This window comes from Macaca fascicularis, chromosome 14 (genome assembly GCF_037993035.2).
Source record: "Macaca fascicularis isolate 582-1 chromosome 14, T2T-MFA8v1.1".
NCBI classification, from domain to species: Eukaryota; Metazoa; Chordata; class Mammalia; order Primates; family Cercopithecidae; genus Macaca; species Macaca fascicularis.
Genome location: NC_088388.1, coordinates 120,811,043 through 120,826,505, shown reverse-complemented (window position 1 = coordinate 120,826,505; position 15,463 = coordinate 120,811,043). Strand labels below are relative to the sequence as shown.

Here is a 15,463-nt window from a genome sequence, read left to right as displayed (position 1 = left end):
AGTCTTGTCAATCATAACTTTGTAAAGGCCATTCTATAGTTCCCTCTCTTTACTTAATTTCTTACTACTCTTGTTTAGTCCAACGTCCCCGGAATTCCTTTATTTCTAGAAATGAGTCATCTTGACTACATCTCCCAACATTTACTTTCAGTCTTTGTATTACCTCCATACTTATCTTTCAAAAACAGTCCTCTGCCAGTGTCCCCTTCCAATTCAGAAACAATGGACTTACCATTTGTGATAAAGACTGCTAGAATCCACTTATTGTTCCTTAAAAACAGAACCCTGAACAATGTGCGTAGCTGTGACAATAATCTTTCCCAGATTCCCTTGCAGTTGTATTCAGTCATGTGATCAAGTTCTAGCCAGTGAGATGTAAGCAGCAGTTGTCTTTTGAGTTGTTTTCTTCAAAAGAAGTAAGCAATTTCTTCATCTTCCTTCCCAAGCCTGGAATGGGATAAAATTGCTGGAGCTCCAGTAGCTGTCTTGAATCTTAAAATAATCTTGAGGATGGAAGACCGCAATGAAGATGACTGAACAGAGTTGTCATACAACTCTGAACAGCTTAATTCTGTACCTCTTTTATTTACATGGAAAAACAAACATTTGTGTGTTTAAGCCACTATCCTGGGAGTATATTACTTATATTGCCTTATAGAAGAGGGCAAATCTGAACTGGCATACCTTTACTCCCAGGATGATGTCTGAAGTACTTAATTTTATATTTACAATGGAAACTCTGCCTCTTCTAAGCCTATTTCTACAACACTTCTCCTACCAGAAAAATTTCTGTCCATCAAGTCAATATTCTTCAAATGTGCTATGCATTCTCTTGTTTCTGAAATATGCTACATTATCTCAGGGACTCTGACTTTCATTTATTTCCACAGCATCCAGCAAATACCTTGCATTGGGACTCAAATAAACAATAGAATATAATAGACTTTTCGAGATGAGGGAGAATTTAAAATTTCTCTTATTCAAAATTGTCTACATAGTGAAGGAAAATTCTCTATATATTTAGTACTCAAACTATGTTTGGTGACCAACAGCATTTTATAGGACCCCAGGTGACTCAAATGCACCTTAACGTTTGAAAGGCATTGCATCTCAGCATCTCTAATCAAATGCCATTCAATTGCTGTGTAGGTTGCTAACAAATAAACAAAACGCCCTATCCTGTTCTTGGACAGCTGTAATTGTCAGTTAGTCATTCCACATAATAAGCTGAAAATTGCTTTTTTGGAACTTTCACCTATGATTTTCCTATTTCTGGTCTCTGGAATAACAATAAATACTGATCTACCACAACTATTCGAAGATAGCTATCACTGGTTCTAAGCCTCCTCTTTTCTTTCTTTCTTTCTTTTTTTGGTTGGGGGAAGGGGCAGGTACATGTGATAATTTGATACATTCATGCAATTTGTAAAGATCGAATCAGTGTAATTGGGATATCCATCACATTAAATGTTTATCTTGTCTTTATGCTAAAAACATTCCAATTATTGTCTTCTAGCTATTTTGAAATATGTATTATTATACAACTATAGTCACCTCTTTTCAAAGGTGAATAACCCATTTGAATTGACATTCTTTTAAAATTTGTAGTACCTTGAATGGCAATTTTTTTCTTTTATTTTTAGTTGATACATATTAATAACAATCATACATATTTATGGCATACAGTGTGATAGTTTGACACAGGTATACAATGTGTCATGGTCATATCAGCAGCATATCCATCACCTCAAACATTTATCGTTTCTTTGTGTTGGGAACATTCTGAATTCTCTTTTCTAGCTATTTGAAAATATATAATAAATCGTTGTTAATTATAGTCACCCTATACTTCTATAAAACAGAATTTATTCTTCCAATCTAGCTGTACTTTCTATAGCCTGATTTTTAGACACTTTGTCTTCTTTTAATGAATCCTATCTTGTTAGTGCTCTAATTAGAACACAAAACCAGAATTCAATATTATTCTCCGATGTATGAGACTAGACGCCACACGAAACAGTGGGCTGTAACTTCCTTCATCTGCAGCCATAATTTACTACCCGGAAATGTTCATTCATCACTATAGTTTTGATGTTCTCATAAATAACACATTTTTACTTATACAAATTCTTTAAAATCATTTTTAAGTTAAAATGTGCTGAAAAATATCAAAAATCACATTTTGTTTATATATTTGTTTTCATCAGAATAAAAAAACCACTATGAATGAATCAGGACTCCTCTTTTCTAGAAAGAGAGCTTCATTTTCCACCACCGAAAACTAAACAAAGTTCTGTCTAGTACTGTAAGCTTCTCTAGAGTGTCTCGCTTTCTAACTGTCTATACAGGACACTTTCTCTTAGTTAATATGCCTGTACCTCAAACTCAGCAGCCTTAAGCCTAGCTTATCTTTCTGTTCTTTCTGTAGATATGCATGAATATGTCTTACCATCCTTTTAGAGAGCAGTCTCCTTGACAGCGGAAATTGATATTTCCCACACCTAGCACAACAAATCACTCATACTAGACACTAAATAAATATTTGTAAATGAAGGAATCACTGTTTATTCACTGGGACATAGGAAATTACTAGATTTGACTTCAGTAGCATGAATTAGGATAGACAAACCAGTAAAATACCAGAACTCTTCGTGCTATCTTCAGGTGAAATGTATAGCTCCCTCTGGGATTGTCCCAACAAAGAAGCTGACCTAGTTTAATAGAGTATAAATATAGTGTGTTCCCAAAAGGTCCCCAAACACAAGATACACTAAAATGTATCTTCAGTGTTTCAAGTGGTGCAACTAATACAGATTGACCCACTTAAAATGAGCCTTTTTACACAAAGTGGTTTCTATTTAACCAGGACCATCCCACAGAATTCTTACTGTCTACTGTCCAGCAGGATTCCACTTCTTTTTCTCTGAATAGCTTTTGAAGAATTTGTATTTACCAAAAAACAAACTCAAGGCAAACAGACAAACAACCACAACCACAAATCGGCAACACCACATTTGACCAAAATCATGTGATTCTTAAAAAGAAATGTAGGTAAATGCAAAAATGGAGGAGAACATCTAACTTTAGTATTTTCCATCATTTTATAGTCTCAGTTTGGACAACTTCACTCAACTTCACCTATACCTAGATGATATAGGAAACTGTATCTTCTAGATATTTTATCTGAGATTAGGTAGCTGTCAGTATAAATAGTATTGCCTTGTTTGTGGTATCATAAAGTACTCATTAACATTAGTATCTGGGGAAAATACCATCCTAGTTGTATAATTTTAGGAAAAGGGACCACTTCACTGAAATAGGCAAAGGTAAGTCTTATGCAGTATTATTCATATCTTTCCCTAATTAATTAAATGATGACCAAGATTAAAATGACAATTAATAGTGGTTCATTCTATACCTAGGGAAAGTTCACCCACTACCCTCTTCTCTCCCTCAGTGTCACTTCAGTACAGAGAAGGTTGGAGTTTGTAATTAGCAGGGGATAGAGTAGTTTGCATTGCTCCCTCTTCTGTCCATCCCAAACTTAAGTTTATGTCCTGGAGATGGCCCAAGGCCATCTCCCACCTGGGGGGACTTCACTGCCTTGGAAGGTCTAAAGGGGTAGACCAGGGGAAGGAGAAATGGCATAGATGGCTTAGGCCAGCTCCAGTTTGGGTTTAGGAGCAGAGGCTCTTTTTTTTTCTTCTTCCTACTGTGAAGCCATAAAAGCAGCTAATGAAATGAAAAACCTGCCTCCTATTGATGGAAGTTCTGGGTTGCTTCCAATCTTCTGCTATTATTAACAATGCTGCAATAGAAATTCATGTATATCATTTTCCATGTGTCCTAGGATAACTCTAGGATACATTCCCAGAAGTGAAATAGCTGGGTCAAAGGGTATATGCATTTGTAATCTTAATAGATATTACCAAATTGCCCTCCCTAGGGGTTATTAACAATTTACATTCCCAGCAGCAATGTATGAAAGTGACTCTTTCCCTGTAGCCTCAGGAACAGATTGTATCATACTTTTGGATATGTAACAATCTCATAGGTGAAAAATAGTATCTTCATGTAGCTTTTTAAATTGCATTTCACCTATGAGTAGTTTCACATATTTAAAAAATACTTTGAATTGCCCTTTATATTGTTTGCACATTTTTATATTGGATTTTATCAAACTCTAAGAGCTCTTTATATATTGGGAGATAAGCTCTTTTTCTTGCTACTCATTGCAAGTATTTAAATTCAGTTGAACATTTATATTTATCTTTGTTTAATGGTATGCCTTCATGCTAAAATTTTCTTTTAATTTTATGTAGTCAAGTATAACATTTTTTTAAATTTTGAATTTTGAGTTATATTTAAATAGGCTTTTTCCTATCCAAGCCTCAAATGGAATCTTTCCATGTTTTCTTTCAGGATTTTTATGGCTTCGTGTTTTATATTTAAATCTTGACCCATTTGGAATTTATCCTGCTTTGAGGTATGGTATGTGAATCCAATTGTTTCAACAACTTTAATTGTATACTCTCTTTTTCTCTCTGAGTTGAGATACCACTTTTGTTGTATATATTTGATTCTATTCCTAAACTTTCTCTTTGTTTCCCCATGAGTACATTGGTTTCTTCATGAGTTGGTGCCATGCACTTTTCATTATTAAGGATTTATAATATGTTTGAAATCAAGTGGACTCTTCCTTGTTTTTCTTTTTCAGAATTTCTCTAAATATTGTTGTTGATTTTTGCCTAATTTTAAAAAATTATCTTTAGCTTTTTAAAAATATTTATAATTTTACTGGGATTATATTCATTTTATAAATTAGTTTAGAGAAATTGACATCTTTGTAATGTTGGGTACCCCCAATCTAGAACATTCATTTCTTTCTGTTTGTTAAATTTTACTACCTTTAATTAATTTTACAGTTTTCTTAATATGTCTTGGACTTTCTCTGTTAATTTTCTTTCAAGGGATTTTATCTTATTGTGTTGCTATTGTAAATAAGATCCCTTCTTCTATCTTATACTCCAAGTGGTTATTGTTTATATTTATAAAAACCGTTGATTTATCCATATTGATTACATATACCCACTGGTTTTGGGTTGTGGTTGTTGTTGTTGTTAACACTTTTATTCAACTGATTCTCTTGGGATTTCCAGGGTATTGCCAAGCATTTTTAAATATTGATTTTGTTTTCCACGTTGTTTCCAACTTAGTACCTCTATTTTTTTCTATTCCAATTGTGTTGACTAGTACTTCTACCATAATGTTAAATAATAGTGATGATTATGGGCAACTTCTTTATGTTTTTAGGAGGAATTCTCCTGTGGTTTTGCAATAAAGACTGATACTCTATTTAGTGCTCACATATACATATTTTATCATGTTAAGAACTTATCTATTTAACCCTATTTTATTGAGTTTTTAAAAATCAAGGATGACATGGATTCTTTAAAACATCAGGTTTATTGAAGGATAATTTTCACATGGTAAAATTCAGCTTTTTTACATTCAGTGCTCAGAGATTTTGACAAATGTATTTAAGATACAGAATTTTTTATTACCACAAAATTTTTCCATGGGCCCTTTATAGCCAATTTTCCCAACATCCCCACCCCTCTCAACCACTGGTTTGCTGCTTTTTACCTATGGTTTTGTTTTTTCCAAATTGAGTGGAATCACACAACATGTAACCTTTTTGTATCTTGCTTATTTCTTTTAGCAACATGCTTTTGAGATGCACCCATGTTGTTGTATTCATCAGTAGTTGTTTCTTTGTATTGTTGAGGAGTCCCTTGTATGGATATACCATTGTTTGTTTCTCCAACATCCATTTGACAGGCATTTGGGATGTATCTAGGTTTCAGTTTGCTATGAACAACCTACATGTGTTTGTGTGGCCTTATGTTTCCATTTCTTTGGGGTAAATATCTGGGAGTAAAAATCTGAATTGTATGGTAAGTGCATGTATAACTTTATAAGAATTTGCCAAACTATTTCCCCAAGCGGCTGTATGACTTTGCATCCACACCAACGATGTGTGAAACTTACAGTTGCTCTATATTCTTTTCTTTTTTTTTTTTACTTTAAGTTCTAGGGTACATGTGCACAACGTGCAGGTTTGTTACATATGTATACATGTGCCATGTTGGTGTGCTGCACCCATTAACTCGACATTTACATTAGGTATATCTCCTAATGCTCTCCCTTCCCCCTCCCCCCACTCCGTGACAGGCCCCAGTGTGTGATGTTCCCCCCCTTCCTATGTCCAAGTGTTCTCATTGCTCAATTCCCACCTATGAGTGAGAACATGTGGTGTTTGGTTTTCTGTCCTTGTGATAGTTTGCTGAGAATGATGGTTTCCAGTTTCATCCATGTCCCTACAAAGCACATGAACTCATCCTTTTTTTATGGCTGCATAGTATTCCATGGTATATATGTGCCACATTTTCTTAATTCAGTCTATCATTGATGGACATTTGGGTTGGTTCCAAGTCTTTGCTATTGTGAATAGTGCCACAATAAACGTATGTGTGCATGTGTCTTTATAGCAGCATGATTTATAATCGTTTGGGTATATACCCAGTAATGGGATGGCTGGGTCAAATGGTATTTCTAGTTCTAGACCCTTGAGGAATCACCACACTGTCTTCCACAATGGTTGAACTAGTTTACAGTGCCACCAACAGTGTAAAAGCGTTCCTATTTCTCCACATCCTCTCCAGCACCTGTTGTTTCCTGACTTTTTAATGATTGCCATTCTAACTGGTGTGAGATGGTATCTCATTGTGGTTTTGATTTGCATTTCTCTGATGGCCAGTGATGATGAGCATTCTTTCATGTGTCTGTTGGCTGCATAAATGTCTTCTTTTGAGAAGTGTCTGTTCATATCCTTCACCCACTTTTTGATGGGGTTGTTTGTTTTTTTCTTGTAAATGTGTTTAAGTTCTTTGTAGATTCTGCATATTAGCCTTTTGTCAGATGAGTAGATTGCAAAAATATTCTCCCATTCTGTAGGTTGCCTTTTCACTCTGATGGTAGTTTCTTTTGCTGTGCACAAACTCTTTAGTTTAATTAGATCCCATTTGTCTATTTTGCCTTTTGTTGCCATTGCTTTCAGTGTTTCAGACATGAAGTCCTTGCCCATGCCTATGTCCTGAATGGTATTGCCTAGGTTTTCTTCTAGGTTTTTATGGTTTTAGGTTTAACATTTAAGTGTTTAATCCATCTTGAATTAATTTTTGTATAAGGTGTAAGGAAGGGATCCAGTTTCAGCTTTCCACACATGTCTAGCCAGTTTTCCCAGCACCATCTATTAAATGGGAATCCTTTCCCCATTTCTTGTTTTTGTCAGGTTTGTCAAAGATCAAATGGTTGTAGATGTGTGGTATTATTTCTGAGGCCTCTGCTCTGTTCCATTGGTCTATATCTCTGTTTTGGTACCAGTACCATGCTGTTTTGGTTACTGTAGCCTTGTAATATAGTTTGAAGTCAGGTAGCATGATGCCTCCAGCTTTGTTCTTTTTACTTAGGATTGTCTCGGTAATGCATGCTCTTTTTTGGTTCCATATGAACTTTAAAGTAGTTTTTTCCAATTATGTGAAGAATGTCATTGGTAGCTTGATGGGGATGGCATTGAATTTATAAATTACCTTGGGCAGTATGACCATTTTCATGATATTGATTCTTCCTATCCATGTTGCTCTATATTCTTATCAGCACTTTGCTTTGTCTTTTTTTGTAGTTTTGTAAGTGTATAGTAATATTTCATTGTGGTTTTAATTTGAATTTTCCTAATGACCAATGAGGTTTAGAATTTTTTATGTGTTTATTTGTCACCTGTATCTCCTCTTTGGTGAAACATCTGCTCAAATCTTTTGCCCATTTTTTAATTAGAAAATTTATTTTCTAATTATTTTAGTAGCTTAATTAACTACAATTGAAAATTTTGAACTGCACATATTAAAAGTACACCATTTGATAAGTTTTGACAGCTATACATACTCATGAAACCACCAAAATCAAATAATAAATATACCTATTGCCCTAAAAGTTTCTTCTTCTTGACCTGTTAAAATTCCCCTCTCTAACACCTCTCCACTCTGACCCTCATCCTCAAGAAACCAGTGACATGATCCCTGCCACTAAAGATTTTCTAGAATTTTATATAAATAGAGTAATTCAGTATGCACTTGTTAACAAAATGCTGCTTTTCACTGACATCATTATTTTGAAGTAAGTCTGTTGTTTCATGTAACAGATGAGATTGAGCACATTCAGGGTGATACGACCACAGACTGCATTGCCCCTTGCATCAATTTTCATTCCTTTACATTGCTGAGGATTAATTTAGGGAGTATTACCGTGTTTACAATAGTAAGTCTTCCAATCCATGAACATGGCATGGCTTCATTTCTTTAGCTGCTCTTTAACTTTTTCAACAATGTTTCATAGATTTCAGTGTGGAATCCTTAAACTTATTTTGTTACATTTATTCTTATTTTATTCTTCTTATACTGTCATAAACAGAATGATTTTCTTAATTTCATTTTTAGATTGCTCCTTAAACATGTATGAAAAAACAAATTTTTGTGTATTGATCTTGCATCCTGTAACCTCACTGAATTTATCAGGTCTAATAGCTCTTTTGTGGGCTTCAAAGTTATTTAATTCAGAGTCCTTGTCTGTCCCAAGATCCCCTTGTGTACACAGAGCTAGCCACTCCATACTGCAGTCAACCCTAATACTGGAGAGTGACTATAGAGTTAGTCTGCCTGGGTTGAACCCTAGGTTTGCCACTTGCTAACTGTAACTTTTGGGCAAATGACCTCTCCTCTGAGCCTTGCTTTGTTCACATAAAGAAATACATATAATAATAACAGTACCTACTTCATAGGATCATTATGTGAATTAAATGAGATACCATGTATGAGGCCTTTAGCATTATTTCATTTAGAGAAGTACTTTACAAACTATACTGATTGTTTATTATTCTTACTTATCAGGTGAACATACTGTAGTTAGGTGGGTACACTAAATGGGAAAGTGAAGTGATTCACAGACTTTACCTGCTTGCCTGAGAAAGTCAGGGGCTCAGGGCTTCCCCAACTCCCCCACCCAAAACCCTTCCAGAAGCCCGACACTGGCTGGGTGTTAGGAGGATACTGTGCCCTCTCTCCGACTCTGGCTAGACTTCTACAGAAGACAGAGAGAGGTCACATCAATGGCTCTTCCAGAAAGGTAAATAAACTAGGCAAGAAGCTTTCTTCTTTAGACCAAACTTCATTCTTAGGTCAAGCTCCAAGGAAAATAATAATAATAATAATAATAATTTTCTGACCTTTTACATTAAACCCCTTTGTGTCTCTGCATCTAAGTGTTTCTTTTGTGGGCAGCATATAGTTTGGTTGTTTTAAAAATCCATTCTACCAATCTCTGTTTTTTAATTGGAGCATTTAATCCAGTCATATTTAGTAGAATTACTAATAATTAGGATTTATATCTGCCATTTTATTTGTCTACTATGTGTTTGATGATGTTTTTGTTTTTTAATTCCTTCATACTGCCTTCTTTTGTGTTAAAAAATTTATTTTCTAGTGAGTTTAATTGTCTTATTGTTTCTTTTACCATATATATTGAGTTATTTTCTTAATTACTGACCTGGGATTTCGATTAACATCTTAATTTATAACAATCTAGTGTATGCTTATAGCAACTTATTTTCATTAGTATATATTATGCACCGAATTATGATCCCCCCAAATTCAAATATTGAAGGCCTAACCCCTAATGTGACTGTAATTGAAGACAGGATCTTTAAGGAGTAATTAAAGTTAAATGAGGTCATAAGAGTGGGGCTTTAATTTGATATAACTTGTGCCCTTAAAGAAGAGGACAAGACCACAGAATGGTCTCTCTCATTGTGTTTGCACAAAGGAAAGACGATGCGAGGACACAGTGAGAAGATAGCATCCACAAACCAGAAAAAGAGAGCTCACCAGAAACCAACCCTGACAGCATCTTGATCTTAGACTGTGAGAAAATAAATTTTGTTGTTTAAGTCGCCAGTCTGTGGTATTCTGTTATGGCAGCCCAAGCAGACTAATACAGTGTACAAAAACTTATATTGTCACAGTTTACATGTTTATGTATTGTATGCCCACAAACACAGATTTACAACTTCTGCTCTATGTAACTGTCTTTTTAAAAAGTCAGATAAGAAAAAAAAGGAGTTACAACAAAATACATTTATACTGCTTGTTTATATTTACCTATGTGTTACCTTTATTAGTATTCTTTAATTCTTCGTATTGATTTTAATTTCTATCTAGTGTTCTTTCATTTCAGCCTGAAATATTCCCATTAATATTTCCCATATGGCATGTCTGCTAGTGATAAATTCTGGTTTATTTATTTCCTGAAAAGCTCTAATTTCTCCTTTATGTTTGAAAAATATATTTTCTGGATATAGAATTTATGATTGAGAGGGTTTGGGGGTTTTTATTTGTTTGTTTTTATCTTTCAGTCCTTTGAATATGTTATTCCATTACTTTCTAGCCTCCATGATTTCTAATAAGAGATCAGCTTATTGAGGATAGCTTGTAAGCAGTAAGTCACTTTTCTCTTGCTGCTTCCAAGATGGTTTTTGACATTCAACAGTATGATAATGATGTATCTAGATGTGAATTATTTTTAGTTTATCCTACTTGGAGTTTATTGAACTTCTTGAATGTGTAGATTAATGTTTCTCATCAAATTTGGAAATTTTAGCCACTATTTATTCTTTCTGGATATTCCTGTTTTACAATGCATTTTCTGCCTTCTTCTGTCCTTCTGAGAGTCCCATTATATGTATCTTGGTGTACTTGATGATATCCCACAGGTCACTTAAGGCTCTGTGTATTTTTTGTATCCTTTTTTATTTTATTTATTCAACCTACATAATCTTTTTTTGTTTGCTCTGTTTGATTTTATTATTTATTTTTTATTTTTTTCCAGAAGTTATTGGGGTACAGGTGGTATTTGGTTACGTGAGTAAGTTCTTTAGTGGTGATTTGTGAGATTTTGGTGCACTCATCAGTATATACTGCACTATATTTGTGGTCTTTTATCCCTTGCCCCCTCCCACCCTTCCCCCCAAGTCCCCAAAGTCCATTGTATCATTTTAATGCCTTTGCATCCTCATAGCTTAGCTCCCACATATCAGTTAGAACATACGATGTTTGGTTTTCCATTGTTGAGTTACTTCACTTAGAATAATAGCCTCCAATCTCATGCAGGTCACTGGAAAGCTGTTAATTCATTCCTTTTTATGGCTGAATAGTATTCCATAATATATATATATATATCACAGTTTCTTTATCCACTTGTTGATTGATGGGCATTTGGGTTGGTTCCACAACTTTGCAATTGAGAATCATGCTACTATAAACATGCATGTGCAAGTATCTTTTTGAATAATGACTTATTTTCCTCTGGGTAGATACCCAGTAGTGGAATTGCTGGATCAAATGGTAGTTCTACTTTTAGCTCTTTAAGGAATGTCTATACATTTTTCCATAGTGGCTGTACTAGTTTACATTCCCATCAGCAGTGGAGAAATGTTCCCTGATCGCTGCATCCATGCCAACATCTACTGTTTTTTGATTTTTTGATTATGGCCATTCTTGCAGGAGTAAAACCACATCGTGGCTTAGATTTGCATTTCCCTGATCATTAGTGATGCTGAGCATGTTTTCATATGTTTGTTGGCTATTTGTATATCGTCTTTTGAGAATTCTCTGTTCATATCCTTAGCCCACTTTTTGAAGGGATTGATTGTTTTTTTTCTTACTGATTTGTTTGAATTCATTATAGATTCTAAATATTATTCCTTTGTCAGATGTATAGATTGTGAAGATTTTCTCCCATCTTCTGTGGGTTGTCTGTTTACTCTGCTGAGTGTTCGTTTTGCTGTGCAAAAGCTCTTTAGTTTAGTTAGGTTCCAGCTATTTATCTTTGTTTTTATTGCATTTGCTTTTGGGTTCTTGGTCATGAAATCCTTGCCTAAGTCAATGTCTAGAAGGTTTTTCAAATGTTATTTTCTAGAATTTTTACAGTTTTAAGTCTCAGGTTTAAGTCCTTAATCAATCTTGAGTTGATTTTTGTATAAGGTGAGAGATGAGGATCTAGTTTCATTCTTCTACATGTGGCTTGCCAGTTATCAGTACCATTTATTGAAAAGGGTGTCCTTTCCTCACTTTATGTTTTTGTTTGCTTTATCAAAAATTAGTTGGATGTAAGCATTTGGGCTTATTTCTGGTTCTCTATTCTGTTCCATGGGTCTATGTGCGTATTTTTATACTAGTTCCATGCTGTTTTGGTGACTACGACCTTATAGTATAGTTTGAAATTGGGTAGTATGATGTCTCCAGATTTGTTCTTTTTGCTTAGTCTTGCTTTAGCTGCTATGTGGACTCTTTCTTTGGTTCCATATGAATTTTAGAATTGTTTTTTCTAATATTGTGAATAATGATGGTGGTATTTTGATGGGGATTGCGTTGAATTTGTAGATTGCTTTTGGCAGTATGGTCATTTTCACAATATTGATTCTACCCATCCATGAGCATGGGATGTGTTTCCATTTATTTGTGTCATCTATTATTTCTGTCAGTAGTGTTTTGTGGTTTTCCTTGTAGAGGTCTTTCGACTCCCTGGTTAGGTATATTCCTAAGTATTTTTGGTTTTTATTGTTGTTGTTGTTTTGGCAGCTATTGTAAAAGGGGTTGAGTTCTTGATTTGAATGATCTTGTGTATTTCAGTGGTGTCAGTTGTAATACCTCCTGTTTTGTTTCTTAGTGAGGTTATTTGGATTTTTCTCTTCTTTTCTTGGTTAATCTTGCCAATGGTCTATCAATTTTATTTATCGTTTCAAAGAATCAGCTTTTTGTTTCATTGATCTTTTGTATTTTTTTATTTCAATTTCATTTAGTTCTGCTCTGATCTTGGTTATTTCCTTTCTTCTTCTGGGTTTCGATTTGGTTTGTTCTTGTTTCTCTAGTTGCTTGAGGTATGACCTTAGAATGTCAGTTTGTGCTCTTTCAGACTTTTTGAGGTAGGCATGCATTTAGGGCTATGAACTTTCTTCTCAGCACTGCCTTTGCTGTATCCCAGAGGTTTTGATAGGTTGTGTCATTATAGTTGTTCAGTTGGAATAATTTTTAAATTTCTGTCTTGATTTCATTTTTTTTTTTTTTTTTTTTTTTGAGATGGAGTCTCACTCTGTCACCAAGGCTAGAGTGCAGTGGCACTGTGTCGGCTCACTGCAACCTCCTTCTCCTGGGTTCAAGCAATTCTCCTGTCTCAGCCTCCAGAGTAGCTGGGATTACAGGTGCCTACCACCACACCCAGCTAGTTTTTATATTTTTAGTAGAGATGGGGTTTCACCATGTTGGCCAGGCTGTTTTCAAACTCCTGATGTCAGGTGATCCACCTGCCCCGGCTTCCCAAAGTGCTGGGATTACAGGCATGAGCCACCACACCTGGCTTTGATTTCATTTTTGACCCAATACTCATTCAGGAACAGGTTATTTAATTTCCATGTATTTGCATGGTTTTGAATTTTCCTTTTAGAGTTGATTTCCAGTTTTATTCCACTGTGGTCTGATAGAGTGTTTGATATAATTTCAGTTTTAAATTTATTGAGGCTCGTTTTATGGCCTATCATATGATCTATCTTGGAGAAAATTCCATGCACTGTTAAATAGAATGTGTATTCTGAGGTTGTTGGATGAAATGTTCTGATCTGTTAAGAGCATTTGTTCCAAGGTGTAGTTTAAATCCACTGTTTCTTCATAGACTTCCTGTCTTGATGATCTGTCTAGTGCTGTCAGTGGAATATTGAAGTTCTCCACTATTTTTGTGTTACTGTCTATCTCATTTCTTAGGTCTATTTGTAATTGTTTTATAAATCTGGGAGCTCCAGTGTTAGGTGCATATACATGTAGGATTGTGGTATTTTCCTGTCAGACAAGACCTTCTACTGTTATATAATGTTCCTCTTTGTCTCTTTTAACTGCTGTTGCTTTAAAGTTTGTTTTGTCTGATGTAAGAATATCTACTCCTGCTTGCTTTTGGTGTCCATTTGCATGAAATGCCTTTTTCTACTCTTTCACTTTAAGTTTATGTGAGTCCCTATGTGCTAGGTGAGTTTTCTGAAGGCAGCAGATAGTTGATTAGTTCTTATCCATTTTGTGGTTCTGTGTCTTTTAAGTGGGGTGTTTAAGCCATTTACATTTAATGTTAGTATTGAAATGTGAGGTACCACTGCATTCCTTGTGCTCTTTGTTGCCTGTGTCCTTTGTTTTTGTTTTTTGCTTTTGCTTTTTGACATGCAGTTTTGTTTTGTAGGTCCTATGTGATTAATGCTTTAAAGAGGTTCTGTTTTGATGTGTTTCCAGGATTTGTTTCAAGACTTAGAGCTCTTTTTAGCAGTTCTTGTAGTGGTGGCTTGGTAATGGCAAACTCTCGCGGCATTTGTTTGAGAAAGACTGTATCTTTCCTTCATATATGATGTTTAGTTTCACTGGATACAAAATTCTTGGCTGATAATTGTTTTGTTTGAGGAGGCTGAAGGTAAGGCCCCAATCTCTTCTAGCATGTAGGGTTTCTGCTGAGAAATCTGCAGTTAATCTGATAGGTTTTCCTTTATAGGTTACATGGTGCTTCTGTCATGCTCTTAAGATACTTTCCTACATCTTAACTTTGGATAATCTGATGACAATGTACCTAGGCGATGATCTTTTTGCGATGAATTTCCCAGGTGTTCTTTGTGATTCTTGTATTTGGATGTCTAGGTATCTAGCAAAGCTAGGTACGTTTTCCTCAATTATTCCCCCAAATATGTTTTCCAAGCTTTCAGAATTATCTTCTTCCTCAGGAACACTGATTATTCTTAGGTTTGGTCATTTAACATAATCCCAGACTTCTTGGAGGAGATGTTCATATTTTCTTATTTTTTTTCCTTTGTCTTAGTTGGATAGGGGTAATTCAAAGACCTTGTCTGTGAGCTCTGAATTTCTTTCTTCTACTTGTTCAATTCTACTTCTGAGACTTTCCAGAGCATTTCGCATCTCTTTTTTCTTCTTCTTTTTTTTTTTTTTTTCTTTTTTCGAGGAGGAATCTCACTGTGTCGCCAGGCTGGAGTGTAGTGGCGTGATCTCAGCTCACTGCAACCTCCACCTCCTGGGTTCAAGCAATTTTCCTGCCTCAGCCTCCCAAGTAGCTGGGACTATATGCGTGCACCACCACGCCCAGCTAATTTTTGTATTTTTAGTAGGGATGGGGTTTCACCATGTTGGCCAGGATGGTGTCAATCTCTTGACCTTGTGATCTGCCTGCCTCGGCCTCCCGAAGTGCTGGGATTACAGACATGAGCCACTGCACCCGGCCAGCTGGCTTTAGCTCAGTGGTTACTTTGACAATG

At 35.3% G+C, this 15,463-nt stretch overlaps 1 long non-coding RNA gene across 1 annotated transcript in view; it reads left to right on the top strand.

The window, feature by feature from the left end:
• The window catches only part of LOC141408531 (uncharacterized), a 258,154-nt gene that overhangs the window by 36,272 nt on the left and 206,419 nt on the right, over nt 1–15,463 (top strand). The window contains exon 2 of the long non-coding RNA XR_012423832.1: nt 4,423–4,486. This is a non-coding gene — a long non-coding RNA (uncharacterized lncRNA). The remainder of the gene's footprint in view (nt 1–4,422; nt 4,487–15,463) is intronic.